This window comes from Anolis sagrei, chromosome 2 (genome assembly GCF_037176765.1).
Source record: "Anolis sagrei isolate rAnoSag1 chromosome 2, rAnoSag1.mat, whole genome shotgun sequence".
NCBI lineage: Eukaryota > Metazoa > Chordata > Lepidosauria > Squamata > Dactyloidae > Anolis > Anolis sagrei.
The window spans coordinates 240,199,828-240,227,494 of NC_090022.1; the positions used below are offsets into that span (position 1 = coordinate 240,199,828).

Consider the following 27,667-nt stretch of genomic DNA (forward strand, 5'->3'; position numbering starts at 1 on the left):
CTGCTGGAGAAAAACAAGCCTGAATGCCTCTTGGGCTCTCACTAGTTTCACAGCTTTCTGAGCCCCTGGCCTTTACTTTCTGAAATTTGATACATTCATGTGATACATGTGCCTAAGTTAAATCATCACCTCTTAGAAGTTCATTACTTTTTAGTCCCCTGAAATATTGCATAGTTGCTTTCGTATTGTAAAACACTTCCAGGACCTCATCAAATGGATGAAAATAAGTGTCCTAGTATGCTTACAGCCTTCTTCAGGGATGGAGCCCCACAGCAGCCATGAAGAAACATCGTGTGACTTCCAGCTGTGGTTCTGCCTCCAACCAGGGTGAAAACATCACCAGATGCTTCCCCTTTAACACTGGAGGCTTCCATTGGAGCCAGCACGCTTCTGCCCTATTTTGGTGATGCTTCCCCTGTATGGTGAGGAAAGTGTTCCTGAACTGGAGTAGCGTGTGGGGTGATGGAGTCACCCCTCGCACCTGCCATTTGACCACACCTGCTAGCGAAACGGCCCAGAGGTCTCACCCATGTGAGAAGGTCGGATGACTAATCTTAGGTGAAATTTGATTTAATTAGTTTAAAACTGGTTGCCCAGAAGTAGATCCTTAATATAACATAAATATTTTTTCATATTGGCCCTAAATATGCATATATGTGTGTGTGTGAGTATGTGCATATATATGTATATGTGTGTGTATAACTGCTATCATGTCGCTATTATCTAAAATACTTGACACTTTCTTTTTCATATGTATATAAATGTTATATCCCATACTGTTGAGCCATGGAGAACTTTCACATTAAATATGAGATGCTTCATGTATTTATTTTGGGTCAGAGTCTCCATATAGTCATAACTCAACAGATCTGTGTTGCTGGCTCTTCGTACAAAACCTAATGACACTTGCTCTTTGTGTCCACATGGATGGCTTGTTGTCTCTTTGGAAGCTCAGGAACAAGCCACTGACAAATTGATGCAGTCCTATGATTTTGCAGATACTTTTTTTAATGCATGAAACAACCATGGCGTCAAATCTGGTAAGAAGGCTCACTGGCTGGAAAAAGGAGATGCATGTGACAATGGGGTACTGAACAATTATGTAATTGTCTTTAGGTCGTCTATCAACTTATGATATCCCTACGAATTTCACGGGATTTTCTTAGACTAGGAATACTCAGAGGTGGTTTCACCAGTTCCTTCCTCCGAAAGCCTACAGCACCTGGTATTCATTAAACACAACACTGTAGAATTTGGTCTACTAGTGCATGCTATACAGCATCAAAGCACAATCAATCATCTGTACATGTAGAGGAGTTCATTGGGAACTCTCTTGTCCTTGAGAAGGCAATTATTGCTGTCAGAATGAACAGTAGAGACCTATCAATTCAGCAAGCATTCAGTGATAATTTCCAAAAAAATCTTATTCCTAAGTACATGGATTTTGGATTAGAGTTTCAAGGATAGAAGAGCAAAGCAGCTAGTTGATGTGGCAGATCCTGGGGAATGGAGCGGTAGCAGTGGCACTCCCCAGCCATTCTGCCTAAACTTCTGGCCATTCTTCAAGCTAGGATGATAGAGCTGTGTGTATCACACAGCCCATACTGTATTCCTTATTTTGGCCTTCTGCCCTCAGACATGGTAGGAGATCCTACTTTTTGCATGATGGTAATATTCAACTAGCAGTTTGCTCAGCTGTTCTATGTGGAATGGAAAGGTGCTAGTCCCTTGGCAGCAAAATACCCCTTGCTAGCCTGGCCTGGCCACCACAACTTTGGGGAGAAATTCCATCACTGCTACTATCTTCACCAACTCCTCTTCCTCCCCCTGTAAAGTTATTTGAACCATTTTAATTCATTTGAATGCAAAACAGGGAGAAGTTCTTGAAAACCCATAGGAAATCCAAGATAGTTACAGGTGGTTCCACATAGCCCTTTAACCCAGGAGCAATTGCGTTTTAAAAATGCAATTGTTCCTGAGTTCTAGCCCACCCCTCCCCACTGCCCAGAAACTTAGTGTTTTCGGGGGGGGGGGGTCCACATGCCCTGCCGTGTTTTCCAGCAGAGCACCCAGACACAAAGAAAACTTCCCATGTTGAGACTTCCCATGTCTCTTTTTTTCTTCCTGGTATTGTTCAATATTTTCCGCCTCAAATTAATTTGGTTGATGGAGAAGACATGTAGGTGTTTCAGTGCATCCCACACTCGAGTCTACTTCCCTCTCTTAGTGTGTTATTCATAAAATTGCACTACATTGCATCTCAGTGTTTTTTTAAGTTTATGATTACAGTGTTTGAATAACATATTTGAATGGCATATGGAACATTTACGGAAATGTGCTCTTAAACTTAACATTAGGAGCTGTGCTATCTTGCTGCTTATATATAGTAAAACAGTGTGACAGAAGCATCATACATTTTAATTAAACATTGTTACCAAAACAGCTTATCCATTGTATCAGTGAAACGTAATTATCAGACTGTTGGACTTGGACAATCCAGACTCTTGCCCCAATTGAGGTATGAAACTCATTAGCATTAGGTGAGTTTGATCCATTTGCTATCTTTCAATGTGTCCTGCCTCCCATTGTTGTTGAGAGGATAAAGTGAAGAGGACAATCCTGAATTCATTGTAGAAAGAGTGGAATATAAATGTAACAAACATAAATAACCAATATTAGCAAGAAATATTTTTAATGAAATAGTGGCATGCATGTACATAAGGATACTGAACTTGTGGGGTTTTTTTGGGGGGGGGGAGGGTGTATTTCTTAGTAAAAATATATCATTATTTTCTACAGAAAAGAGCTTAAATAAACTAATGAAGTAAAAATAAAATACAAATTAACAATCAAAACAGCATAGACAGCACAAAATGTGATAAAAGCAATAGAAACCATCCACAGGAATAGATCTTAACAGTCACAGCAACAATAAACAAGTCAGCCGACAGCCAAAGGCTTTCATTTATAGTGAATGCTTTCGCCTGCCATTAGGTACCCTTAGGAAATCTAGAAGTATTGCCATCAACAATAGGTTCCAGAGTCTTGAAGCAGTCACTATCAAAAGCAAAACAAAGGCCCATAAAGGTCTTTCTCAAAAAATAGACAGGCTTATACGGGAGAAGGTATCTCAGACAAACAGGATTAAATCAAAACAGTTGCTTTTAATTATGTGCAGAATACAGACCAATAGCCAAGGGAAGGTCCCCAAACAATCTGGTTGCTGCATTCTGGTCAGCTGAAGTTTCCAAACATGCTTCATAAATACCACTTTACAGAAATCCAAATAATATGTAGCTAAATCACCATATCTCTGGAAATTATGTTCACTCAGCTTAATTTTATTTTCACTGAAATTCAAGTTCCATATTTAGTAGACCTGCGTGATCAACAATTTTTTTCCAATACTCATTACTAATGGGGGGGGGGGGGGAGGGTCAGCAGCGAATAGTTTCAAAATGTTTCTAAAATATAGTAAGAGGTCCGTATAGTAACTATAACTATATAGGAAAAGAATGTTACTTTTTTTGTTAAGTAATTGTGCAGGGGGGAACTTTTGGGGCTCCTTTCTCCCCTATTTTTAGAGCTATCAGGTTGAAACTTGCTACAATGGTAGAACACATTTACCACTGCCCCCCCCCCCCCAAGTTTCAGAACATTTCACATAACCACCAATTCCTGGGAATTTTTAATTTTTGTGAATATTTTTGAAAAAACTACAAGAGCTATCTCCTTGAATTTCTATTTTCAATGATACAATATAACCAGGGCAGCACTCCCCTCAAGTTTCAGAAAGATTTGCACATTTGCTGATTTTTAGGGGATTTTAACCAACATAAACTTAACAGTACTATTTCACTGGAAGGCTCCAGGGGCTGTCCAGTCCAACTCCCTTCTGCCAGACAGGAAAAGCACAGTCAAACCACCCCCAACAGATGCTCATCCAGTCTTTGAAATAATAATAATAATAATAATAGAATACCTACTAGGTAAACTTTGGCGTTAGTGCATCTCAACTTTGCCTAAATTACAGGGTTCATTCAACTCCCAACAATCCCCTTTTATTTCAAATTTTATTTAGAGAATGAACACAGGGTTTCCCCCACCCGGCACAAGGCAGTAAGCAGAATTCTGGGAAATGTAGTTTGGGAAGGTGAGGACTGCTGTGACAGAGAATTCAAAACGCCTGGCCCTAAACTACATTTCACAGAATTCTGCTTGCCTCCCACATTGATTCTGCATGCTTCAATGTGAGTGTGGTCTCTGTATGTTTCTCTCTGGGTCGGTCATGTGCCGGAGTGGCTTCTTCCTTGCCCAGACATCCAGCCAGGCATCCCTGCCTTCCTCCACCACTCACCATCGCCTTTGGGGAAAGAGGAGGGCTTCTCCTGACTTCACCATCCCCCTTAGTGTCCTTTTGGGGAATCAAAACTCAGACCTTTTGGGGGAGAAGCAGCACCTGCGACAGACACCTGGAGCCATTTACGGGACCTACAAAACTCTTCCAAAAGTTTTGAATCTTAAGTTTTTTACATGGGTGCTGCCGGTGTTTCTTAATATCACTTCATATGTATGAATCTTACGAAGTAGATTTGACAAACCAGTTACAAACAAACTTTTGCACAGTCCCAGGCCCGTAGCCAGGATTTCGATTCGGGGGGGGGGGGGAGAGAGTTTTTTCAGGGGGGGGGGGGAATCGGGTGGCTGAGCTTCGGGGGGGGGGGCTGAGTCTGAGTGAAAGAGGGTCTACCCTAGCAAACCTTTTGTATCATTACCCCATTACCCCCATGCACATGGGATATATTGAGTATGGTGATCAGATCATGAGAGTAAACATAACAGTTTAAATAATGCACCAGTAAGGCCCTCAAGCCCCCCCCCCCCCCCCGGCTACATGCCTGCACAGTCCTAACATTTAATTCATAGAGATCCAGAACTGGTAATGAGAAGAACATTAGGATAAAGGATTAAGCACCTCTGCTCATCTCAGACTCCCAAAACTTGTGATCCATGTTTATCTACAAAACAAGATGTTTAGTTGGGTGTGGGGCCAAGGTGAATTAAGGGGAAAGGTATTGTATAAAGCAGGGAAAAGTAACTGCTTCCCCATTCAGCTTCTTTGCTAGAGATTATGTTCTCTTGAGATTGCACTGTAAGGAAAAAACAATTATCAGCATTATTATTGTATCCATATGAGGCATAACTTCTATACTGGTTCTCACTTTACTAATTTTTTTTTTTACATTGGACAGCTATATGAAATATTCAAAATTCTCATTATACTGCACCATTCTGCAGGCGATAGTTGTGCATGCAGAGATTTTCCTTGATATCTCAAAATGCTAAGAAAAAACAACCCACACACCTTAAAGAAGATTCTACTATTTCCAAGTAAATTAGAAATACCATTTTCCTACTACATGAGAAAATGGCAAGATCTCCAAGTGTGAAACACATTGGCTCTAAGGCAATTGCATTTTTAGCATAAGAGAAGATTGCTGGAAACATGGCAGCATTATAAAAACGTACTCTGTGTGAGGCCATATCTTAAGACATAGTACGCCACAGGTCACATTGTACAGTGAATAAAAAAAACACCCTCCAAGAAAAATGTACTACAGAGCAGAATAAATGGCTAAAACTTAAGTGCATAATCTTTTAATCCATCTTTTAATGGAACGGCATGCTCATCAGCCATCTGAGATTTGCCAGTTGGCAAAAAAAGTACACTTGATCATACTTAAAATATTAAAATAATTTGGGGTAACATCTTAATAATGTGACCTAGAATCTAGAATTTTAAATCTTTATTGTGAGAAGGTACTGAACTATGAATGGTGATCTCAAAGATGGTTGGGATTTAGCCTGATGTTATATTTACAAATAAGAAACTTAGAATAAGATGCTGCTTCAAGTTCAAAGGGGAATAGGTATTGCTAACATTTTTTGCCTACATCAGATCTTACTTCTGCCTATATTTATGCTCATGTGCTTTCTTAATCGCTAAGATTAAGATAATCTGGGAAGGCCCTAATCTCGGTTCTGCCTCCGTTGCAGGTGCGTCTGGTGGGAACGAGAGACAGGACCTTCTCAGTGGTGGCCCCTTCGCTGCAGAACTCCCTCCCCAGTGATATTAGAGCAGCTCCCTCCCTCCTGGCCTTCAGAAGGAAAGTGAAAACCTGGCTCTGGGGTCAAGCCTTTGGGGGGTAATCTATAGTGCAATAATAGCCCTAGATTATGATTGAGGATGGCGTGATTTTAATAGTGAATGCAATTATTTTATATTTTTAATGTGCATTTAATTTTAATTTTTTTAACTGAAGTGTATTTTGTTTGTTGTCCAAAGGCATTAAATAGTTGCCATATGCAAAGCCGCCTTGAGTGCCCTTAAAAGCAGGATACAAATAGAGTAAACAAACAAACAAATAAATAAATTCTTTAGAGTCATTCAAGGATTCTTCCTTGTTCCTTCAGCTATGATCTGTGTTTGGTCGTTTAACCTGCTTTTTCTCCTAACCAATACTATCCTTTCTGTATACTTTCCCTTAAATATCCTCAACTTTCTGCCTTGAAACCATCTGTAGAAGCCCTTACATGATAGGGAACTGGTCCTTTAGTGCCCTCAGACACAGAGTACTACAGATCAAAATGGATTGTACAGAGGTTTCTTCTTGATCTCCTTATTGGACTATCCCTCATAAGAAAAAAAAAACACCAATGGAATATATGGAGGATTACATACCCTCCAAAATTTTACAGTTGAAAACGAGAACATGTGTGACCAAGTCACATCAGAATGTAGTCAAGATGGCAAAAAATATTCATGAATAAGAACACACAAGCTAGGAAAAGTTGCCTCAGTTTGCTTCTGCCTGAGTTTACAGGGAGGCTTGTCCTTTTCAATAAGCATTGGGAGAAGCAAATAGTAATAGGCACAAGCAAACCACTTTTGCTATCACACCCCTGTTAATTGAGCGAAAACTTTTTTTTCCACTTGAAGTCAGTTTGCACCAATGGAAATAAGCTGTGAACAAAGAGATAAAGTTGGGGGAAGAAGGGTCAGAAATGAGGACATTTTAAAGGCAGCTAGAAATATGGGAAATTGGGACTGTATCTGTCAAATCAAGACTGTTGGAGGGAATGGGTTACAAATGGAAGCCCGCAATGCCTAGCCCCCTTGTTACATTCCAAGAAATAATAGGGTGATTGTATATTAAAGATACCCACAGAAATGTCTCAGTAAATCCAGTAATCTATCCCTCTGCCAGACCTTTACATATGGAAATTACAGTGCATATTAACAGTGGAATATCTCACCAAGAATGGTCATTTCTTTGTTGATTTCAGATTTCACAACAGCCATTAATTTCAGTGTTTATTTGGATACCAAGAAAGATTCCACTGCACTGAGTTTATACTCTGCTTGAAGTATGAGGGCCCCATAATGCACATTTGCTTACGTTTGGCCTAATCCTTCAATGTGATGCTGTCTGATCAAGCACTTTTTGTGTTTTACAACCAAAGGACCTAATCCTAAAGGGATTTTGAGGCACATAAATTCCACTTATTTCACTGGAATGAGGATCATTCCGCTGTTCTTATTGCATCCTAGCACATTGGCTATTGATTTGAATATAGCATCCGCAACATGGTCTCCTGGTACTTTAGCCCTAAATCTGTTTATGAATTTATACAAAAAGCAGACTTCAACTTATTGCTATTCTTCCATTTTTAAAAAGTAGATCTTTATCAATGCACAAAACATAGTAGGACAACAAAAAAACAAACAAAAAAACAAAATACAATTGAACTATATTAACACTACAACTACAAACTACCTTACTGAACTATACTAAAGCACCCACAATAACAACAGAGGTAAAAGATAAATGAATTCCAATTGTCTAGCCAATGCTTATAGTTATTCTTCCAGTTTTGACAGCATGGTGTAACTATTTTAATTTAAATTTTCTAACCTTCCAAGGATTTAAGGATTGCTAATGCAAACAGCATTTCTTTAAAAAGCCATTAGCACTTTCATCACATTGACAAATTAATCTTGGACATCTTGAGCCACTTCAAAAATAATTCTCACTGGAATTTTGCTTTCATGTTACATAAGGATTATAAATGTGACTTCTGACTTTTTAAAAATGGAGCATTATTTGTGAAGACATACTTCTCTTTGCGTGGGAAATTTTATATCCTGTAATAATAAAAGTATGAACTAATCCAGTGCTCCAAAGAAAATCTGATAAACGTAAAAAAACAAAAAAAAAACAAACAAAACATCTTCCCATTTACTATAACACAAAAAGTGCCTCCACATGGGCATAACCAAGGTGTCTTTATGGTAAACTTTGCTGGAAGTGGATTATAAGGTCATGTTTGAGGACCTATAAATTCCTAGGCAGAACACTTCCCTAGAAATCTCTAGGGGCGCTTCCAGACATGCAGTTATCCCAGGACCATCCGCATACCTAACCTTCTTTCTGGAGTGGCTATCCAGATGCTCTCATGGGACTGGCCCTTAAGAACATCTGGAAGCCCTCCTCCCTCCCCCCAAAGCCCCCAAACTCATTTATAAAGTAAAGAAAACTTACCCAGCCTCCAGTACTGTGTTGCAGCAGCTCTCCTGGCATGTAGAAATGACACACCAGAAGAGTGGGGGGAGGGGGGAGGAGCTGCTGCAACACTGTACTGGAGGTCGGGTAAGTTTTTTTAACTTTTAAAAGGGGTTTAGGGGCTTTGGGGGAGGAGGGTGGGTATTCCCACAGTTTTCCAAACTAATTTAGTCCGGAAAACTGTGGGGATGGTGTCTGGATTGTAGTCCAGACACTGGAAGTAGTGGATTTATCCTGAGCCTTCCAAGGAAGTACGGAATAAATCCACTATCTAATTAATTTGCCACAAACAAGGGTTTTCCTGCTTTGTGGCAAATTAATTCAGGATTGTCCAGAACATTGTCTGGACAGTCCCCTTTTTATTGCAGAAGTTTCCACAATAAAAGGGCTGTCTAGATCTGTCCTAGGTCCTCCTGGTGATAGTTGACCTCAGAGTTGCCCTGGAGGACCTACTGATTTCTAAAGACATGTAACCTCAGATTTTTTAAAAAACAATGTATGTGTTTTATTAGCTTTTCCCCACTTTCACAGTGTCTTGCATCCTTAACCCCCATGAATGTGCAGAGCCTACTGTATGTGGAGAGCCAATGGAGACTAGAGAAACCAAGAGATCTTAGAAACTTGGGTCAGTCACAGGCTCTCATTTTAACCTACTTATAACAGGGCTGTTGTGAAAATTAAAATCAAAGGATAGTGCATGGTATTTTGGGCTCTGTGGTTAGGTTAGAAGTTTAGCTACAGAATTAGCAACAGTAGAACTGTAGCTGTGTGCAAGCTGCCTGAGCAACAATAACAAACTCAGTCTGGTTTCATAGAAAGGAACAGTAATCTTCAGTGTGTGATAGCCATTTCATAGATGTATCCAGCTTAAAAATTATTTAGGCCTATGCTGCGGTGGCACAGTGGGTTTAACTGCTAAGCTGCAGAACTTGCTGATTGGAAGGTCGGCAGTTTGAATCCATAGGACAGGGTGAGCTCCTATTGCTAGCCTCAGCGTCTGCCAACCTAGCAGAGCAAAACATGCAAATATGAGTACATTAATAAGTACCGTTTCGGCAGGAAGGTAATGGCATTCCATAAAGTTGTGCTGACCACATGACCTAGGAGGCACTGGCTCTTTGGCTTAGAAATGGACAGGAGCACCACCCCACAGAGCCGGGCTCAACTAGACTTAATGTCAAGGGGAAACTTTTACCTTTACTATGCTGTAAATATCATTAGCTTCTTTAGTCCATACTATTTACTAGTACATCTTAGGCAGATATCTTCCTTAGCTTTTCTGTGTGAAGGTTAATATCCAATGTTTGAGATGGTAACATTAAACCCCAAACTACACACACACCAGCATGCTGTGGGTATGAATCTCGGTATTAAACTCAGCCCAATAAAAGCCAATACAATCAATATAAGCATATGACATTTAATAGGAATAGAGAACAAAAGTTTAAAATTCAAAACCTCAAGTAACACCTGTCCAGAGACATATTCTATGCAAAGCCTATTATAATGGCTTGACATGGGTGACACACCAAAAATTAATAAAAATCTCCATAGTTTCTAAAGCCTACTTTTTAAAAAATGCTAAACTCAGGCCAAAATTTAATGGCTATTGTGGTCATCACTCCTCAACTACTAGATTTACTTCCATATCAGAGCAGACAAGTTAGCTACATCAAAAGAATTTAATTACATCAAAAGAAGCTGGGCAGGCTAGAGGTTGAGCACATGATTGCTAAAGGCAACAGCACTGAAATACAATGAGAACTTGCCTTAAAAATGTCAAAGAACATTTAAGTTATGACATTTTGAGAATTTAAAAGAAAACTATGTTTCAGGATATGATTTCGAAATGTCTATGCAATGCACTTGTGTTTCACTTATAAAGTAGTAGATCTATTATTGTTTAACAGATGCCAGCAACCCAGCATGCCTAGAAAAACATCACATTTCAATGTATGCTTTAGGGAATACAACTAATAAACTTAGCATTATTTTTTTTTCATTGTTTGAAATTAAAAACTGTCAAGTGCAATATAAAATCTGTCATCATACCCGTCACAATACATTTGAAGAAATATTTGAAACAATTTGTTATTATTGTCATCAATACAAGAAAATGGTATTTCGCACACCACAATATCTATAACAAACCCATGATGCAATCTGATTGGTCTTTGGCAATTTTAGCCATATGCTGTTGGAAATTTAGCTCTGGTGTGTAAATAAAATTACAGTACAATATTTGAGAGGTAAGCAATTGGCTGAACTACAGTATATTATGACCCCATATCTGCAGGACCAGTATCTGTGATTTCATTTAACCACATCCAAAAAATATGTTTTCTCTATGTATTTTCTAAGTCCTCCAGTGCAATTCTATAGTATGCTTCTGCTGGGGGGTCATTCATTTCAGTAGGGTTTGCTATTACCTGTAGTTTCATATTTCCATGGTAGGTCCAGGAATGTATTGCCCTGTGGATATGGGAATCATACTGTACGAATAAACATTACATTGTTTGAACTTCTTAATTTCATAGGACTCCTCTGTCAGTATTAATCAATAAATCATTACATATAGAACAGTCATTAATAGGCATAAAATAAATAATCCATTCCATGCTCAGGAAGTGCTCTTCCATTGAAACTGCCTTGCTAACATGGGGAAACATACCCACTATTAGGGCTGCACGTGGATCCATTTTTCAAAATGGGATTTGTCAGTTTTGGCCATTCATAACAGCATGAGCACCACTACTTTTTTTTTCTGGCCGCAACAGACCATGCAGCTGCTGACCATGGCTACTTTTGATTTCATTTGGCTACATGTGGAGCATGGAGAGCCAGCTGTGCACCTGCATGGGTTTTCCCTGTGAGCTCTGTCTGTTGAGCCAATCAGAAGAGAAGAAAGCCATGACGTGTCTTGTAGCCCTGTTCACAACATTTTTCTGTTGTGAGCAGGCTTCTGAGAAAGACAGATGGTGCTCCAGTCCACCAGTGATCTAAATTCACATTGGCGCTTGCAACACTGCATCGCTTGGCTTGCGTTTTGACTCTTATAGCAATAAATGTTTACTTCCTACACACTTAAGAAACTGCCACCAATGATGCCCTTCCTTCACATGATGCAAGCTTCAAATGTGGGGTAGCAGTAAAATGAGGAGGCAATTTATATCTCTTTTAAATAATGGCTAATGCTCCTTCAGGTGGTGTGGCTCCCACTGAAAAAAGTGTTTTAAAAGGGTACCTTAACTCAGCTTCATTGAAGGGGTGTTGAGGAGAGACAGTGCTGGAAATAGTGGTTTCTTAAGTCTGATGCCTTAAACCCAGGCCTTGTTGAAGAATATAAGGGAAAAGGGTGGTTTCTTAAATCTTAAATGCCTTACCCCCTTGTCACACAGCCATCGGAGTTGCTCTGCTTCTTTGGGATGGGTGGGGCATGGGGAACACAGTGCCCCAGCCCCGCATCACCGTGCTCCTTACAGCTGAACTCATGGGTGGGGGAGGTGGGGGGAAGCATTCAGCAGGGCTGCTTCTCCCCATGGATTTTCATAGCAGGAGCCAGTGAGCTCCATGGATGACCTAGGCTAAACCAGTGCATGCTGCCAATTTTAGCCCCATGTGAAGAGGTAGTCTCACCCAGGTCTAGTTGAGGGATATGAGGAGAGAGAAAATGGAAAAGGGAGCCTGGGAAGTTCCCCCATTGGCTGGATCTTTCAGCTGCCAGATCAAAACACAGAAATTCCACTGGCAAAATTAGAGAAGCTCACGAAAAATGAATCAGGGTGGCTACCAAAATCCAGACACTGAAAACAGCACAGGGTTTAGCCAAATTGCCCTACCCACTATGGAAGCCCTGCAGAAAGCTGCACGGAAGTAGATGTACCATTCGTAGTATTCCTTCCAATAGAAGACCCTCACATGAGGCATGTTGGTTTTGAGAATAATTTTGAAATGTGGAGTTTGTTTCCAAAATGTACAGTTCCCACCTCCACCCCCACAAATGAAAAAAGAGTTATGGGTGGCAGCATATTGTTGGCTAGATGTAAAATATTATGTACCGATCAACACTTTCAAAATGCATCTAACCACTTTGGTAAAACTAGGAAAATTGCATTTTATAAGAAAAAGAATGCATACTCCCAGCAGGTTTTTTTTCATTTCCTTTACAATTTATTAAGGTGGGTTTGGTACCTTTTTTGAAGTGGGTTCTAGAAGAAGTCTTTGATCTGTATGATCAGCTACATCATTAATGCCAAATCAGACCATTTGAAAAAACACAGATCTCTCAGATCTCTTTCTGTAATTACTCACCTCCCACACTACTTCAGCATGAGCTGCCCACCACTTTACTCCATTGCCCACTTATGATTTCTCTGTAGCTGTTTTTTTTTTTAAATAAATCTATGGGATCTTTAGATTTTGTTCATAGTTTACTGGCATCTTTGTATCAATTTGCTGCACATTCCAATACAGAAATCCCAGTTGTAAAGAACATCAACAGCACCAAAAAGTTGTGAGTAAATATAACTGATGGAGTATCTTAGGGAGGAGCCTTTAACAGCCTCACTAAACTACAAACCCCAGAATTCTGCAGGAGTCAGAAACCGGATTTTAAGTGGATTTTTTCTCTAGTGTGATGAAGTGATAAAAATGCTTATTCTCTTTCAAAGGAACTGTTTTTTTCTAAGCATACACAATATGTAACAAACCTAATTTTGGTCATAATATAAAGTGGAAATTTAGACTTAAATGTTCTGCTACTTGGAGAAACAGTCCTATGGGTAGAGCACTATTGCCTAAAATTTCACGCTTTGTTAAAAGCATCTCTTCGACATAACAATTTGCTGGAGCACAACTGCAGATTTTATACAGTCATAAAAGTGTGTCTGTTTCTATCGCAAGAAGCAGCACCTTCAATAATGGACCTGTTGGATTAGATGAATCTCTCTCCATCGTTTTATGGGATTGTTCTGTGCTGAAGAATCTGAAACATGTACATTGGTCTGAGTCCCATTGACTCATATAGGAGTTATTTATTTATTTACAGTATTTATATACCGCCTTTCTCATCCCTGGGGGGACTCAATCGGTTATCACATACCAAGCTCTTTCTTATTAAAATCAATGGGATTTAAAATGATTAACTCCGGCAAGATTGTTCTCTTAGATTTTCACTCCTAAAATGGCTGAAATCCAAGTATTTCTAGCTTAAGTATTTTACATAAGATTTGACTGGATAAAAACTAGAAATGTTGGCTCTTTCTAAAACATCATTAAAACTCTTAATCAACTGTTTTAATCCAAAGTTAACATCAAAGAGCTAGAACTTTAAAAACCCTAACACAAAACACACAGCAAAAGTAGAATAAGAAGGATCCCCAAGCAGTTATTTTTTGTCTTCATGTCTGTCACTTGATGGGCATTAATTTCCTTCTGGGAACAATTGGTCATGGGAGATAAACTGCAAGCACAGTCATGGATGAATGGAAGGCTCCTTTTCCTCTTCCTAACAAAATAGCAGAAGAGCTTTCTGCAAGAGGAAAGAATGAATACCATCCCTTACAAAGGGATATGAATTTATTCAACCTTAGGTGTGTCCAGACAAGCGGTTTTTCATACAATCTGCTACAGATCTTTCAACAAAGAGGGGCTGCAATTCACAATACAATCCCATGTCACTTTTCTGTTAATTTAATGTAAAACCTGCGTGTCATGAAACGGTTCATGCCACTGACTTTAGCAGAAGTCTTCATTCCTTCTGCCACTTGGTTTATCTCTCTTCTTTTTACTAGGGAAGCCTTATTTTTTTTAATGTATAAACATTGGATTTGTTTGAATTTGCTCAGTAACCTATTCAATTTGATCCTTTTCTTTCTTTTTTTCTACCTAGCAGCCAGGTTATTTTAATGCGAACTGTGTGATAATCCTAGATTGTTGAGGTGTTTTCACCATCCTATTCCTGCTTCTTTTAGACCAGTCGTTCCCAACCTTTTTTTGACCAGGGACCACTCTGACCAGGAACCATTTGACCAGGGACTACTTGACCGAGGACCACTCTCTAACATTAGTACCAAAAGGGATATGAATCCATTTTTGGTCAACTTTAGATTCGGTTTGGTGTGCTGATTCAGAAAATTGCACTAGACAGACCACATCAGCTCTAGTTTCTGATACAGAACATATGCCATGGTCAGTGACATGGAAGAAGTGGCAAGTGGTACGAAAGGAGTGGAAATAAAATTAAAAATATATAAAGAGGAAGGAGGCTCGTGGTCCAGATTTTCATCCTTGTGGTCCATAGCTCACAGGTTAAGGACCACTGTTTTAGACAAACTAGATCACATTTGTTGTAAGTGTAGATTTCATATAATTAGTTACACCACTTATTTGGAAAGGGGCAATACAATCATAACATAGCTAATAAAACTGTTGTGTTCCCAGGTATTATTTCTTTAACAAAGAATTTGATACCAGAGTTAGAAATACCATAGAAAGGCATGGGATAGGTTACTGCACCAAAACAAACAAGAGCAATTCAACATGCTTCAGCAATGTTTTAAGATATCTCAAACTAATAATATACACATATGAACTGAAACAAGCTGGTCACATAAGGAATCATTTATAGGCTTTTTCCATCTAGGAATATTTTTGTCTTTTACCTGCCTCTCCCTTTTTTGTTATTTTCGTATTGATAGCCATACTTATAGTTTTATGCTTAGCATGTTGGTGAGCAGCTGGTGAGGCAGCTTTATCTATTCTCACCTTTTCATACTTCTCTGGTATTAATGCACGCCTTAGTAAATGATTGGGCAGACGTCTGCTGTTTACTTCGCCTGTTGTTGGAAGGCACATGCAGCTACAGTAGGATCAGCTAAAGTAAAATCATATTCTTCCACAGCTCAATGTTTTATTGCATTATTTACTGGTGATACACCACTGCAATCTGCCCATAACATTTTGTGTTTCTCTCCACTGTTATTTCACTATTGATACTGCTAAAACATCCATATAGAACAAGGAGGAAGGTGAGGGTCAGTAGAAAAACAAGACTTTGTAAGAAGGAGTTTCTTTGTCGGATTAGCTGTTACTGAAGAACGCAAGTAAATGCAATTCTAAGTGGAGAAAATACATTTGGAAAGGGAGGGTCAACAGTGAAATTAAATATCTGTAATGGCTACTTATATGGACAAACCAGCAAAACAAGGAATATTCATGAAGGGTAACTTCTGGGGATGTATTCCATACTAGGAATTGAAAGGAAATGAGTTGGGTTTGCATTTCCTTATAAAAATATCAGTTTCGCACCTCTAGAGACTGGCAATGGGACAAAGCTCATCTTGCCCTGGAAAGCCATACTTTTCTGAGGTTTGCAGTACATTGCAATGAAGAAAAATAAGCATAAAACCATACATAAATCTGAAACTTGATCTAAAACTTGAAAAATGCTCACAATATGGTTCAGTCAATGGGGGAAATTTTAAGAATTATTCATGCCTGAATAAAAATCCATACATTCTATTTTAAAAGGACATATATGAATGTGTATGTGGAAAAGAAAGAAATATCTTGCAACCCAATACAGAAGTGGGACAGGAAGTGAATGCCTGTGGAAATCTAAGAAACATAATGAAAATGAGACTGGCAGATGTTCCCATACCTACTCAGACCCACTGATCAAATTCAGTTAATGTAATGCTTAACAGTTTCTTATGCAGTACATTTATCTGCTTACATCTTTTTCTTCCTTGTTTTATCAAGCCCATGATTTATTCATGTTAATAGTATTATGTATAAGTCAGGAATCTTTAGATTTCATCTGCAACCACCTTCCTGATTAAGGAAACTTTCCTGATTGCAGTGCCTTTGTTGCCATTCAAATGGTTGTAACTGGACTCTGTAGGGTTTCAAATCAGATGTTACACTGTACACAGAGCTGTATCACTTCAGTGAGATGAAAGGAAGAGAAAAAAATTAGTGGTCCCTATATAGCATGAAAAGCTCCATTTATTGATTGCACTGGAGCCACAATTCAGATTTCTTCCCACCCACCAGCTCATCATGCATGAAAGCAAAATACGAAGGACCGTACCGTCTGTTATTAAAAACCTCCCCTTAGGTTCAATGTGGCTTGGGAATTAACAATTGCATTCTAATTAATGGGTGGTATTTTTGCTCATGTTGCGAGCTACCATGGCTGCTGATTCTGGGAGAAAAATGAGACATGAATCAAATAAATAATGAATGGAATTACATTTACCTGAAAAATGGGAAAAGGCTATAAAACTAACTATAAAAAGGTGAGACATAAATCAGATGAATAAATAAGTAGAATTACACTCACCTGAAGAACGGTCAATGCCTATATAATTAGTTATCCTACCAAAGTGAGACTCTGAATTAGAAGTTGACTTTAGCAAAGAGTGTTCAGCTGCTTGTTAATCTATCTATCTAGGAATGAGCCAACTATGTAATGTGGTGGCAAAAAAGTCAATGGGATTTTAGCCTGCACAAATAGAAGTATAGTGTCTAGATCCAGGGAGGTCATGCTACCCCACTATTCTGCCTTAGTCAGTCCATGTCTGGAATACTGTGTCCAATTCTGGGCACCACAATTGAATGGAGATATTGACAAGCTGGAATGTGTCCAGAGGAGGGTGACTAAAAAAAGGTTCTGGAGAACAAGCCCTATGAGCATCTTAAAGAGCTGGACATGTTTAGCCTGCAGAAGAGAAGGCTGAGAGGAAACATGATGGCCATGTATAAATATGTGAGGGGAAGTCATAGGGAGGACGGAGCAGGATTGTTTTCTGCTGCCCTGGAGACTAGGATGCAGAAGAATGGCTTCTAATGACAGGAAAGAAGATTCCACCTGAACATTAGGAAGAACTGATGGTGAGAGCTGTTCACCAATGGAACTCTCTGCCCTGGAGGCTCCTTCTTTGGAGGCTTTTAAACAGAGGATGGATGCCCATCTGTCGAGGCTGCTTTGAATGTGATTTTCCTGCTTCTTGGCAGAATGGAGTTGGACTGGATGGCCCACGAGGTCTCTACCAACTCAGTGATTCTATGATTCTATGAAACATTTATTCTAGACAATTATGGCAGAAGTACCCATTAATCAGATTTCCCATGGAAAGCTTCCACAGAATTCAAGGAAACAAGGAAAATGCATAAGATATGATTATCTCCTTTTTCATACACAATCTACAATCTATACACATTTCGTTATGATACTCAGGGGCCTGCAAATATTGTCTGGTCTCAAGAGCCAGACAAAATGAGGGCTTGCTACCACAATTCCTCCTTCCTGAATAGGAAAAGTGCAGTCTTGACTATGACATCACACTGAATTGGGAATAGAGCATTCCAAGCATCTTAAAGGCTCAGTACAACTGCAGACAAGAAGCCCTGAATTTCTCTGCCGATCTAATCTGTTTCTCTCTTGTGTGGAGTTTCTGAAAGCAACCACATATGTCACTGCTTTTTGAGACTTTCTCAACTTATCACAGATTCCAGGAAGACCTCTGACCTTCTCCGGGCTTTGGACAAAGCTGCAGCTTTTGACAGGATGAAAGACACAGGCCCCAGTAGTGATTAGGCAGACATATTTATAGACATCTGGTAAAGTGTTTCTGCTGATTTTACTGTGGAAGACTGGCTTTTTCTGAAAACTCAATGGAATCTGTTTCCATCTAGAATAGGGATGGGCAAAGTTTGGCTATGGAGCCACATACATCTTTGCATGGCTGTATTTGGGGGCCTTAATCCCTCTAGATCTGGGGTTCTCAATCTGTGGGTCCCCAGATGTTTGGCCTTCAACTCTCAGAAATCCTAACAGCTGGTAAACTGGCTGGGATTTCTGGGAGTTGTAGGCCAAAACACCTGGGGACCCACAGGTTGAGAACCCCAGATCTAGATCACTGCTCCTCTCTTGCCTTCCAGGTGTTTAGGGCTTCAGCTCCCAGAACGCTTAATCATTGGTCAAGGCAGTTGAGGTCCTATCTACACTGCCATATAATCAAGTTACTGAATGCTGATTATCTGCTTTAAACTGAATTATATGGCAGTGTAGACTCATATAATCTAGTTTAAAGCAGATACTCTGCATTTCAAAACTGGATTATATGGCCTGAGTCTTTTAGAAGTTGAAGTCCAAAAAACCTGGGGCTTCAGTTTGGGGCATCACTGCTCTAGATTGTGCAGACTTTTTGATACTTTGTGCTCCCTGTCATATAGCTCTGGTTTTTGTTTTGTTTTTTGTTTTTGTTTTTTTTTTAAAAAAAAACCAAGCATAGCAGACTATTGTACAATCCTGTATTGTATAACATGGGAGTCTTTTACACTAGATCAGTAGTTCTCAACCTGTGGCTCCCCAGATGTTTTAGCCTTCAACTCTAGAGCATGGCTTTATCCTATGGAATCCTGGAGTTTGCACTTTACCATACTTAGAATTTTCAGGCAGAGAGCTCTACAAACTATCAATGATTCAGCATCATTGTTAAAGTGCAATTGTAATGCTATAATAGTCTAGTGTAAAAGGGTTCTCAGAGCCCTTCCATACAGCCATAACCCAGAATATCGAGGCAGAAAATCCCACAATATCTTATTTAGACTGGGTTATCTGAGTCCACACTGCCATATATTCCAGTTCAAAGCAGATAATGTGGGATTTTATTCAGCTGTATGGAAGGAGCCCTAGATTCATTATTATGTCCTGGCTTTGTGAAATTTAGAATCATGGTGTACGAAGAAACTCCAAAGCCATCTTGTGCAATATCCTATTAGAACAGGAATCCAAACTACTTGGTTGTATTTCCAGACAACATGTCAATGATTTCTTATTGCTGTCCCATCATATCAACAGTTATGAGTGCCCATGGCATTGCTAATTGTCATTGGGAGTGACTGGCACAAAGCCTGGAGCCTCCCTATTTATGCTTCACACCACCTAGTAAAAGTTTTCACACACTGTACCTGTCTCATAGATCTACTGAATATTTTGAAATGTGAACACACACACACACACATGCACACTGGCCTGCTACAAATATGTAGATCCACTTCAGTGCAATGACTGAAAAAGATTCCGTCCTCATATACCTAAGGTGCATTTCTATTACTGGAAGAGTTCCTTCCTCCCTATCTCTTATGAATTGTACATACCAGTATAAAAGGGATATTGTGCATTTGTTACTCAAAGACCGTTTTACAGCTCAACTGCAGGAGAGGACCACAAGGAAAGACCAGTTCTCTACCATAGAGATTGTCCTGCTTGCCCAATGTAGAGTGCAGAGTGGCACTGCTGAGAGAGGATGTCATTTATCACATTAGAAGACAAGCAAGCAAATGGATTCCTGCTGTTGTGGGTAACAGTATTAGGGATCTAAACTGTCCCCACATCTAATTAAGGCATACATGTCAGATAACTCTTGCTGCTACAGTTACTTCTACTAATTGCACCAGTGCCTTGTCTGGCTTCCAAATGCTTCAGAGTATTGTTTTATAATTACAAATACTCTTGCCAAGAAGGTAAAGTTAATTTATACACGTAGAAAATGAGAATTCACTGGATATTTGACTTTAAATTCAGATAAATGGGTGGGGTAGACTAGAGAATCATAACTGCACACACACTGGACTCAGAAGCATAAGGTAAATCAGAGTGGACAATCTCCTACCCACATGTTTTGACAGCTTCCAGATGCCCCAGGCAGCATGGACAATGATATGGCATTGGTGGAGTTGCCATGCAAAATGTCTTCAGGACAAAATGTTCCCTCATCTGTGGAATACCTCTTTCATCAAAATTGTTTAGTGGTGAGCAAGGTTGGATCAATCGCACTGCCCTACAGCAGTTTGGCTCTATTTATGATGGTGGTAGAGCTATAGTGGCTTACCAGATGCCACACACACACTGAGCGGCACAGCCAAGCAGAGATCTAAACCTGGAATTCCCACATCCAAACCCAACCATATGATTATAAAACAGAAACCAAGGATCATTGGACTGGAATGAATTTGTAAATCATGTGGTCCAGCACTTTGCTTGGTGACATCTTTTTTCTAGAGCCAACAACTACTGAACATCATCCAAATCAACTATGTGCTACTGGCAGAAGGGGGGAACAAAAGCAAACATATCATATGAGTGATGGACTCAAATAAGTGAGGCATGCTGTAAAAGAACACAGAAAAACAGAAAATAGTCCTGTGAAGCTGAAAGGCTATTCAATGCTTATCAAGGTGACCAATTGCAACATTAACATCTGCCTCAAACAGACAATAGTTCTTTCTCCCACCATGAACATTCCACAGATATATAAACCCCAATTGCCTAGTTTCCAAAAGATTTCACAACTTCTGAGGATGCCTGCCATAGATGCAGGCGAAATGTCAGGAAAGAGTTCTTCTGGAACATGGCCATACAGCCCAGAAAACTCACAGCAACCCAGCCCTGTGATTGCTGATCAATCTTTGTAGTTCCAAAATGATGATACAGTAGTCTCACTTATCCAACCTTCCCTCATCCAGCGTTCCATATTATCCAACACAGTCCGCCTCCCACCAGGATCCACAGCTGTTTCAATACATTGTGATGTTTTGCTGCTAAATTCGTAAATACAGTAATTACTACATAATGGTACAGTGCATTGAACTGCTTTTTCTGTCGATTTGTTGTAAAACATGATGTTTTGGTGCTTAATTTGTAAAATCATACATTATTTGACATTTAATAGGCTTTTCCTTAATCTCTCCTTATTATCGTTTTGCTTATCCAATGTTCTACCGGCCCATTTATGTTGGATAAGCAAGACTCTACTGTAATCCAGAGTTTGATCTTGCTTGTGAAGGAAAGTGCTTCCAAGCCAACAATTCATTCTGAATCAATCTGAAATTTAGTCATTTCCTTCTGGTTAATAGTTACAATCTCGTACATAATTTAAAATACTTCCCCGGCATAGTTATATTCTGGAAGATCAAGAAATGCCTGCCCCAAAGCTTCAGGACCATTTGACTACAAATCCCAGCAATTCCTAGTAATGTAGTCAGTAACCATGTTATTTAAAGCATGAGAATACTTATTGTGCAGTACATCTGGAAGGGACTAAGTTGGAGAAAGCTGACCTAGATCTTTGACACACTTTTTGAATTCAACAGGGTAGTGAAATATGTTGAACAGCAACTAATCTACTCTAGGTGTCCTTGAGAACATGCCTGACAGATACATCACACTCAATTTCTGGGCTACATAAAATATGGCATAATAGTGTCAACCTCCTTTCTGACTCATCTGAGCATTCACTGCTAATTCCTTTGAGCATCTTAGGTTTTTAACTCCAATGGGAAAACTCCCTTGAACTAAACTATGCAGGCAATGTAGATAAGGAGCAACACATTAAAGTGGAATCTAGAAAGTAGGACTTCTCTGGGATATGCAGTAGAGTCTCGCTTATCCAACCTTCGCTCATTCAACATTCTGTATTATCCAACAAAGTCTGCCTCCTGCCCAGATCCACAGCTGTTTAAATACATTGTGATGTTTTGGTGCTAAATTTGTAAATACAGTAATTACTCCATATTGTTACCATGTATTGAACTACTTTTTCTTAGAGTCCCAGTGGCGCAGTGGGTTAAACCCTTGTGCTGGTGGCGCAGTGGGTTAAACCAACAGGTTGCAGGTTCGAATCCAAGGAGAGTGCGGATGAGCTCCCTCTGTCAGCTCTGGCTCCCCATGTGGGGAAAGGAGAGAAGCCTCCTACATGGATGGTAAAACATCAAAACACCCTGGGCAACGTCCTTGCAGATGGCCAATTCTCTCACACCAGAAGCAACTTGCAGTTTCTCAAGTTGCTCCTGACATGAAAAAAAAACCCTGCTGTTTTTGATGATTTGTTGTAAAACATGATGTTTTGGTGCTTAATTTGTAAAATCGTAACATAATTTGATGTTTAATAGGCTTTTCCTTAATGCCTCCTTATTATCCAACATTTCTGCTTATCCAACGTTCTGCCGCTCCGTTTATGTTGGATAAGTGGCAAATCTCTGCTTAGTTACATGCAGAACACATGGAGTTTTAAATGAGTGTAACCAGGCACCAGACTAGAGGTGGTGGTTTGTGCCAACATCTTTTCCTTTTTTTTAATCACAGAAGGAAATCTATTTCCACTTTGCTTTAAATTCTAAAATGTGTAAGCTGAATATATGCAACATTCAAAGGCATGTTTCCCAGCACTGAAAAGAGAAATTTCCACTGGGTTCATGTTTCAAGGAGAAATGGCACTGAAACAAATCTCACCATGGCACTTGAGAGAACTGACATCATGCTATATGGTTAAAATACTAATAAAGCCATTCCGAGCCAGCCCGAGTTTCATTAAGAAAGCTGGCTGCTCCTTTGCTTTTATTCTTTCTGGTTCTCTGATGGATACCTGTCAACCACAGTCTGCTTACGTTTTTATTGCTCACTTTGAAAACCCAGCAAGCAGAAAACAACAGCAGGGCGACCGCATCACCCTCATGCAAGCAAGACAAGAGAAAAAAAACAAAGATAACATTCAAGGCTTTTGCTCCAGTTACACTGAAATTGTCAACAGTGTGTATTTCTGAAGACAATTTCTTCACTGCCCACAGAGAGTCTGTAAAGAATGCCAGCATTTCCTGTGGAAACTAGGGTTGAGATATATATATATATATATATATATATATATATATATATATATATCTGCCACCAATTTCCTCCCCCATTTTATGTTCAAAGGCATAAATAGACACAACATGGCATTTTGACAAAAGCAACTGGTTCAACTGTCCTCACTACCTTGCAGGTCTTAAAGAAAGAAAGAAAAGATCACAGAGAGAGAGAGAACGATGGGAAGTTAAATGGCTAAAAGGAAAAAGCCAGCATTCCAGCAGAGGCTGCAAAGAGGCTCTTGACACAAGGGTGACCCAAGAGAAAGGCGGCTGAGAAGATGTCAGGGACAGGAGTTACACCTCGAGGTGGGAAGAAAGGGGCTCCCACCTGAGTGATTTTCCTTTGAAATCAGGCAGAGATTCATCCCACCTCCCCCTCCTTTTCCAAAGCGGTGCTTATTTCTAGGTGGGATTCAGTACACACACAGGTGATTCAAAGCAGCTTCCGCATCTTTATTTCCCAGGAGGTGATTGATCTGCCTGGGCTCTGGAATTACATTGACCCTCTACTAGGGAAGGACACATCTATTCTGGCTCCCTATGGGGGTGCATCCACACCCTGTAGAATGAGAGCAGTTGCACGCCGCGTATGCTGCCATGGCTTAATGCTATGGGACCTGGGAGTTGTAGTTTTAATAAACCTTCTCTGCCAATGAAGGCTGGTGCCACATCAAACTGCATATCCCAGGATTCCACAGCATTAAGCCATGGCAGTGAGAGAGTGTCAAACTGAATTCAGTGTAGATCGGGCATGGACAAACTTGGGCCCTCCAGGTGTTTTGGACTTCAACTCCCACAATTCCCAACAGCCTCAGGCTGAGGGCAAAAAGGAAAGGGCCTGAGGCTGTTAGGAATTGTGGGAATTGGAGTCCAAAACACATGGAGGGCTGAAGTTTGGCCATGTCTGGTGTAGGTGCACTCAAAATCTCTCTCTCTTTCTGTATGTATCTGTACATGTGTGTGTGAGGGAGACACTTGCAGTGTGCATCTACACATTACAAGAATCAATGCAGTTTGGCCCCTCTTTCACTGCCATGGCTCAATGTTGTTGAATTCTGTGAGTTGTAGTTTTACAAGCTCTTCAGCTTCCTCTGCCAAAGAGCATGAGTGCCTCCTGAAACTGCAGGGCCCCATAGTGTTGAGCCCTGTCAGTTCAAGCAGTGTAAAGCTGTGTTCATTCTATAGCATAGACATGTACTATGCGCAGGAAAAACTTTGGAAAACTACAACTTCCTTGAGTCCTGTAGTATTTCATTGTGGAAATTCCAAGTAGTGTCAAACTGCATTCAATCTATGGTGTGGATGACACCCTTTGGCAGAGAAGACCTTGTAAAACTGCAACTTCCGGGATTCCACAGCATTGAGCCATGGCAATTAAAGTGGAGCCATGCTGCATTTATTTAAAGCAGGCCTCGGCAAACTTCGGCCCTCCAGGTGTTTTGGACTCCAACTCCCAAAATTCCTAACAACCTACCAGCTGCTAGGAATTGTGGGAGTTAGAGTCCAAATATCTGGAGGGCTGAAGTTTGCCCAGGGCTGTTCTACAGCATAGATGCACCCTGTAACAGTGATAAATGTAAGATATTCCACTGAGGCAGAAGAAATGAAATGCAAAGATACAGAATGAGGGACGCCTGGCTTGACAGCAGTTCGTGTGAAAAAGATCTTGGAGTCCTCGTGGACAACAAGTTAAACATGAGCCAAACAATGTCAAGCAACATCTTTAAAAGCCAATGGGAGTTTGTCCTGCATAAATAGGAGTCTGGTGTCTAACTCCGGGGAAGTCATGCTACCTCTATTCTGCTTTGGTTAGACCATGCCTGGAATACTGTTTCCAGTTCTGAGCACTGCAATTGAAGCTGGAATGTGTTCAGAGGAGGGCAACTAAAATGATCAAGGGTCTGGAGAACAACCATATGAGGAGAGGCTTAAAGAGTTGGGCATGTTTAGTCTTCAGAAGAGAAGGCTGAGTGGAGATATGATGACCATGTATAAATATGTGAAGGAAGTCACAGGGAGGAGGGAGCAAGCTTGTTTTCTGCTGCCCTGAAGACTAGGACAAGGAGCATTAGCTTCAAACTACAAGAAAGGTGATTCCACCTGAACATGAGGAAGAGCGGTTCAGCAGGAGAACTCTCTGCCACAGAGTGTGGCGGAGGCTCCTTCTTTGGAGGCTTTTAAACAGAGGCTGGATGGTCATCTGTCAGGGGTGCTTTGAATGTGATTTTCCTGCTTCTTGGCAGAAAGGGGTTGGACTGGATGGCCCACAAGGTCTCTTCCAACTCTATGATTCTCTCATTCCAAGACCTTGTAAAACTGCAATTCCCAGTATTCCACAACATTGTGCCATGGCAGTTAAAATGGAGTCATGCTGCATTCATTCTATGGTAGACATGGGCAAACGTCAGCCCTTCAGGTGTTTTGGACTTGAACTCCCACAATTCCTAAAAGACTCAGGCCCCTTCCTCCCCCCACCCCTCAGTTTCTTAGGAAAGGGTCTGAGGCTGTTAGGAATTGTGGGAGTTCAAGTCCAAAACACCTGGAGGGCCGAAGTTTGCCCATGTCTAGTGTAGATCCACTCAAAATCAGCCTTCAAAGTGTTTTGGATTCCAACTCCCACAATTCCTAACAGCCTCAGGATTCGACAGCATTGAGCCATGGCAGTGAAAGAGGGGCCAAACTGCATTGATTCTTGCAGTGTGTAGATGTACTCTGAGTATGTCTCTCACACACATGCACAGATACAGAAAGAGAGATGTTCAGTACAGCTACAACAGGCATGGCCAAACTTCAGCCCTCCAGGTGTTTTGGACTTCAACTCCCACAATTCCTAACAGCCTCAGGCCCCTTCCTTTCCCCCCTCAGCCTGAGGCTGTTAGGAATTGTGGGAGTTAGAGTTCAAAACACCGGGAGGGCCCAAGTTTGCCCATGCCTGTCCTACAGCATAGATACACCCTATAAGCCTCTCTCTTTCTCCATCTGTTTTTACATATTTATATGACAGAGAGAGAGGGAGACAGACACACCTCTTCCCTGTTTCCGACGGTGTCTCTATCCCATTCGGGGCGTCCAGACTTCCCCAAAGCCTCTTGGCTGGAAGGCAGGCAAAGGCAAAGGCGCTCCCCGACCAGGCGAGGCGAGGGAGATCCCTCAGCTACCCGAGGGGCTGTTCCAGGGACCCGCATGTCTAGTAGAGCCGCAGCGTTACTATAGAGACCTCCCGGTGGAGCCCTCGCCCAGCCGCGCCCGCAGCAGAGCCGCCCGGGAGTCCCGACCCAGCCCGGTCCCTTCCAAAACTTGCCTTGCTTTGCCTTGCCTGGAGGGAGAAGTGGCACTCAGCGGAGCTCACCTCGCCGCCGGGGAGCTCCTGCTGCTTCTGCCTCCGCCTCTCGGTTCCTGCTCCGGGCTGCTGCCGTCTGGCTGGAGGGGAGCGCGCCGGGCCAGGAGGCTCGGGGACCAGCGCCGGCTCTCTCTCTCTCTCTCTCTCTCTCTCTCTCTCTCTCGCCTTGCTTGCGTCACAATGAAGCCGAGGCCATTCCCCACCGCGGGGATTCGGGGGGCTGCTGCCGAAGAGGAGGAGGAAAGGAGGAAAAGGGGGGGGGGTGAAGCACGTGACTTCAAAGGGAGGCCCGGAGGGAGGAGGAGGATGAAGAAGGCGATGGTGAAGGGGCAGGGGACCTCGCTGGTTTACTCCAAGCGAGGCAAGCTGACGAGCTGGATGCTGACATGACTTGCACCCCCTCCCCTTTCCGCGCCTCCTCCTCCGCAAGACCCCTCCTCAGTGTTGAGACACACACACGCCGCCCTCCCTCCCTCCCTCCCTCTCTCGTGTGCACGCACACTTCGGGTTTGACTCCCACCGCACACAACCCTCGCTCTTTCTCTGGGCTTCCCTCGTCTCTTCCTCTCCGACACGCATTCCTTCGCTCTCTCTCTCTCTTAGTCTCCCCCTTTGCCTTTCTTCTTCTTCTTCCTCCTTCTCCTCCTCTCTCTCTCTCTCTCTTTCACGCCCCCCTTTCCTCCTGCCACGCTCCCCACGTGGGTGAGTCCGAACCACGCTTTCTCTCCATCCTCTGACACTTACTCCTCGCCATCCCCTTCTGGCTGGGCACTCAGCCCTTAGCTGTCTCTCTCCTCCTCCCCCCCCCCCCCCACACACACACTTTCCATGCTTGACCCTAATGCTCCCCTCCCCTTTTATACATCTCCCTTCCCCCTCCCCTTTCTGCGCTAGGCATTTCCCCTCTTGGCACTCCCCTTAGGTCTTTCCATGCTTGCCACTAATGTCCACCTCCCCATTTCTTCCTGGTCCAGTCTGTAATACATCTCCCTCTCCCCCTTTCCCCACT

At 41.4% G+C, this 27,667-nt stretch overlaps 1 protein-coding gene across 6 annotated transcripts in view; it reads right to left on the minus strand.

Annotated features, from left to right (window-relative positions):
- The window catches only part of SNCAIP (synuclein alpha interacting protein), a 143,685-nt gene extending 116,267 nt beyond the window's left edge, over positions 1 to 27,418 (minus strand). For 3 of the 6 annotated variants that reach the window (XM_067464478.1, XM_067464477.1, XM_067464476.1), the window contains exon 1: positions 26,620 to 27,085. The gene's annotated coding sequence lies outside the window, so the exon portion shown is untranslated. Of the gene's footprint in view, positions 1 to 26,619; positions 27,087 to 27,158; positions 27,323 to 27,402 lie in introns of those variants that run through there. The other 3 variants (XM_067464472.1, XM_067464474.1, XM_067464475.1) reach the window with 3 other exon arrangements.
- Between the last annotated feature and the right edge of the window lie 249 nt (positions 27,419 to 27,667).